Source organism: Pseudophryne corroboree, chromosome 1 (genome assembly GCF_028390025.1).
Source record: "Pseudophryne corroboree isolate aPseCor3 chromosome 1, aPseCor3.hap2, whole genome shotgun sequence".
Classification (NCBI taxonomy): domain Eukaryota; kingdom Metazoa; phylum Chordata; class Amphibia; order Anura; family Myobatrachidae; genus Pseudophryne; species Pseudophryne corroboree.
In genome coordinates, this window is record NC_086444.1 from 680,315,514 (window position 1) to 680,321,019 (window position 5,506).

The following is a 5,506-nucleotide window of genomic DNA, read 5'->3' on the forward strand; positions in this document are numbered from 1 at the left end:
AACACCGGGCCCATCTAGGAGTGGCACTGCAGTGTCACGCAGGATGTCCCTTCCAAAAAACCCTCCCCAAACAGCACATGACGCAAAGAAAAAAAGAGGCGCAATGAGGTAGCTGTGTGAGTAAGATTAGCGACCCTAGTGGCCGACACAAACACCGGGCCCATCTAGGAGTGGCACTGCAGTGTCACGCAGGATGTCCCTTCCAAAAAACCCTCCCCAAACAGCACATGACGCAAAGAAAAAAAGAGGCGCAATGAGGTAGCTGACTGTGTGAGTAAGATAAGCGACCCTAGTGGCCGACACAAACACCGGGCCCATCTAGGAGTGTCACTGCAGTGTCACGCAGGATGTCCCTTCCAAAAAACCCTCCCCAAACAGCACATGACGCAAAGAAAAAAAGAGGCGCAATGAGGTAGCTGACTGTGTGAGTAAGATAAGCGACCCTAGTGGCCGACACAAACACCGGGCCCATCTAGGAGTGGCACTGCAGTGTCACGCAGGATGTCCCTTCCAAAAAACCCTCCCCAAACAGCACATGACGCAAAGAAAAAAAGAGGCGCAATGAGGTAGCTGACTGTGTGAGTAAGATAAGCGACCCTAGTGGCCGACACAAACACCGGGCCCATCTAGGAGTGGCACTGCAGTGTCACGCAGGATGGCCCTTCCAAAAAACCCTCCCCAAACAGCACATGACGCAAAGAAAAAAAGAGGCGCAATGAGGTAGCTGACTGTGTGAGTAAGATTAGCGACCATAGTGGCCGACACAAACACCGGGCCCATCTAGGAGTGGCACTGCAGTGTCACGCAGGATGGCCCTTCCAAAAAACCCTCCCCAAACAGCACATGACGCAAATAAAAAAAGAGGCGCAATGAGGTAGCTGACTGTGTGAGTAAGATAAGCGACCCTAGTGGCCGACACAAACACCGGGCCCATCTAGGAGTGGCACTGCAGTGTCACGCAGGATGTCCCTTCCAAAAAACACTCCCCAAACAGCACATGACGCAAAGAAAAAAAGAGGCGCAATGAGGTAGCTGACTGTGTGAGTAAGATAAGCGACCCTAGTGGCCGACACAAACACCGGGCCCATCTAGGAGTGGCACTGCAGTGTCACGCAGGATGGCCCTTCCAAAAAACCCTCCCCAAACAGCACATGACGCAAAGAAAAAAAGAGGCGCAATGAGGTAGCTGACTGTGTGAGTAAGATAAGCGACCCTAGTGGCCGACACAAACACCGGGCCCATCTAGGAGTGGCACTGCAGTGTCACGCAGGATGTCCCTTCCAAAAAACCCTCCCCAAACAGCACATGACGCAAAGAAAAAAAGAGGCGCAATGAGGTAGCTGACTGTGTGAGTAAGATAAGCGACCCTAGTGGCCGACACAAACACCGGGCCCATCTAGGAGTGGCACTGCAGTGTCACGCAGGATGGCCCTTCCAAAAAACCCTCCCCAAACAGCACATGACGCAAAGAAAAATAAAAGAAAAAAGAGGTGCAAGATGGAATTGTCCTTGGGCCCTCCCACCCACCCTTATGTTGTATAAACAGGACATGCACACTTTAACCAACCCATCATTTCAGTGACAGGGTCTGCCACACGACTGTGACTGATATGACGGGTTGGTTTGGACCCCCCCCAAAAAAGAAGCAATTAATCTCTCCTTGCACAAACTGGCTCTACAGAGGCAAGATGTCCACCTCATCATCATCCTCCGATATATCACCGTGTACATCCCCCTCCTCACAGATTATCAATTCGTCCCCACTGGAATCCACCATCTCAGCTCCCTGTGTACTTTGTGGAGGCAATTGCTGCTGGTCAATGTCTCCGCGGAGGAATTGATTATAATTCATTTTAATGAACATCATCTTCTCCACATTTTCTGGATGTAACCTCGTACGCCGATTGCTGACAAGGTGAGCGGCGGCACTAAACACTCTTTCGGAGTACACACTTGTGGGAGGGCAACTTAGGTAGAATAAAGCCAGTTTGTGCAAGGGCCTCCAAATTGCCTCTTTCTTTATCATCCACTAGGGGTCACTGGAGTACTCTTGGGATATGGACGGGCTTCCGTAGGAACAGCACTGAATATTTAAATTTAGAAACACTCCACCCCTCCATATCCCCGAGCACTTCTCAGTGTTTTTTCTGTGCTGCACGTGGCAACAGCTTGGTAACTGAAGTCACGGTTACTTGAAGAAATTTTTAATTTTTCTTTTTTAATTTTATTTTTTTTCTACTATTTGACACATCCCTTTCCCCCTTCCAAAAGGCAGGGTCAGGGATAGTGCAGCTGCTGATAGCAGCACGGGCGTGTCGGGCCTCTCTGAAAGAGCTCCCTCACAGCCACACACACACAGCCTCCTGCACAGGCTGGCCGGCGCTTGTTTAAGAAGCCCCGTCGGAGCCTCCGCACAACTGCAGGATTAAGGTATGTGAAGAACGGGGCGGTCAGCTCCCGCTGCCGCCCCGAGGTGTGGGGACATTGTTAGCGCTTAGCGCTCCAGGCGTCTGTACACGCCGCTGCTCTCCCCACTCAGGCGCCCTCCCAACGGCCATAACAGACCTCCGTGCAGGCGCTGATCTCGGCCGCCGCAGCTCTCTCGCTTAGGCTGGCCGCCGCTATTACACCGGGTCCCACCGCTGGGAAACACGCGGCTCACTCGGACTCACAGCGCTCTGCGATACCCGCTGGGGCCCCAAACGCTGCGCTGCCGCTGCTCTAAGTAGAAAGAGCAGGCAGCCATTACAGGGGGGACAAACAATAATAAATACAGGGGGCAATAAGCGGCATATGAAATACTGCAGCAGCAGATAAGAGGCTGCAGAGATGGTTGCATTATAATCAGTGAAAGTTTTGAAACCAGCACTAGGATTATATGTATAAGTTAGCATGGCAGCCATGTTTAACCATGCTTCCTGAGTCTTCCTGCTGTGATTCCAGAATGTTCCTGTCCTACATCTCTACTCCACCGGAGGCGCAGGGGTGTTAGTGGGAATTTGGGATCACATTTTCTTAGTACTGGCAACGTGTACTGCACTTGGCCAGATTTATATACAGAGACACCTTATTGCTATTTTACTGAGTCGTGCAGGTGTCTGTTTGTTGTGTATTGTATTGTCTGTCGCCATAATGAGTAAGGCACCAGCAAAAACTAAAAAGCATAATTGCAAAGTATGTGGCAGTGTGTTACCGGATGCATCTACCACATGTACAGTATGTTTTGTGGATTCCGTTCAGAATACCATTTCTGCGCCAGTTTTACAACCAATGTCCTCACCGGATCCTCCGTGGGGTATGTTAGTAAATGTACTGGATAGATTACAGACAGAAATGACCGCTGCTCGTCTGGAGCGAGAAACGATAAGATCTGAGTCTAGGGTGAGACCGCCAGAACTACCGGAGACATCTCAGCCTTGCGTAAGGTCCAAATCCATTTTGGGCAGACGGGATAATTTTCATATGTCTTATGATTTTCCAGTGTCTGCTATGTTGCATTCTGACGATTCCATGCCAGACCTCACGGAACACGATGAGGGTGAGGAGGGCGAAGTGGAGTCAGATGGCGAGGGTTTTAACAGTTCCGGCATTGATGATCTCATCAGAGCGGTACGTCAGTCTCTAAGGTTTCCTGAAGCTGAGCAGCCTCTCACCAATGATCAGGTCGTATTTACTAAACGACGGAAGACGCCAGTAAGTTTTCCTGTGTCGGATTCTTTAAATCAGATGTTAGTAGAAACACGACAGAATCCAGATAAACGGTTTTCTATACCTCGCAGGTTTAAGTCTAGTTATCCGTTTCCAGACTCGGTAACGTGTACATGGGAGAATCCACCAATAGTTGATTCTTCAGTGTCAAAGCTTACCAAGAAATTAACCATACCAGTGCCAGCAGCTACTACGCTTAAAGATCCTTCAGATCGCAAGATAGAAACTATGCTAAAATCCATGTATGTAGCAGCAGGTGTGATGCTAAGACCTGGATTGGTTGGCATTTGGGTAACTAAGGCGCTCATAATATGGCTTACAGAACTCAAATCTTCTCTACATGATGAAAACCTAATAATTCTGGTAAATCAAATGATTGAGGCTGTAGAGTATCTCTGTACAGCGTCTACTGACGTCTGTCAGCTCACTTCTCGTATTTCATCGTCGCTAGTTACGGCACGAAGAGCACTCTACCTGCGTACTTATCAGGCGGAGGCAGAGGTCAAACGAAGTATAGAGGCGTTGCCTTACGATGGCAAGAAGTTGTTTGGTCCAGAATTGGACGCATGGATTGCGGAGGCTACGGGAGGTAAGTCTGTTTTCTTACCATTGCCTCCACCGGCTCCAAGAAGAAGGTACGCTGGACCTTCGTTCAAATCCTTTAGACCTCAGCCCTTTCGAGGACGTGGCAGAGGATCAGCCACGCCTGCTAGACGTGGTCGAGGACGTGGTTTCCATCAAACCAACACAACTCGCCAAGACGCTAAGGTTACCGACAAGCCAGTGGCATGACGGGTTACCAGCCCATCTCGGTTCTCCAATTGTGGGAGCACGCCTTCAGACGTTCCATGTGGCGTGGTTCCACACATCCGCGGAGGGCTGGATCCGCAATTTAGTGTTAAAAGGTTACAAAATAGAGTTCGACTGTCTTCCGCCTCTGCGGTTTTTCAAGACAGGATTGCCTCTGTCGGACGACAAGAGGACGGTTTTGCAAATTGCCATTCAGTCCTTACTGGATTCGGCAGTGTTGATTCCGGTCCCTGTACACCAACAGGGTCAGGGTTATTATTCAAGTCTGTTTGTGGTACCGAAGCCGGATGGCTCAGTCAGACCAATATTGAACTTAAAGGGGCTCAATCAGTACGTAACTTACTACAGATTCAAAATGGAGTCTCTACGTTCGGTGATTGCGGGGTTAGAGACCAAGGAATTTATGATTGCGCTAGACCTCAAGGATGCGTACTTACACATTCCAATTTGGCAGCCTCATCAGAAATTCTTGCGGTTTGCAATACGCCAGAACCATTACCAGTTTCAGGCTCTACCGTTTGGCCTGTCATCAGCGCCTCGGGTATTCACCAAAGTGATGTCTGTGATGATAGCTCACCTCAGATCCCTGGGAGTGACAATAGTTCCGTATTTAGACGATCTGCTCATCAAAGCTCCGTCTCGACAGATACTTACCCAACATGCGCTGCTAACATACAATGTACTGGTTCACCACGGTTGGATTGTAAATTTCAAGAAATCACATCTAATTCCGTCTCAACGCCTTCAGTTCCTAGGTATGATTCTCGATACGGTCAATCAAAGAATTTACCTACCACAACAGAAAGTACAAATGCTACGCCATCTAGTACAATTAGTGCTCAAGCCACGCACAGTGTCGGTACACTTGTGCATTCGCCTTTTAGGCACAATGGTGGCAGCTTTCGAGGCGCTTCAGTTCGGAAGATTTCACTCTCGTCCATTTCAGCTGAACGTGCTTGCCCAGTGGTCGGGCTCGCATCTACAGATT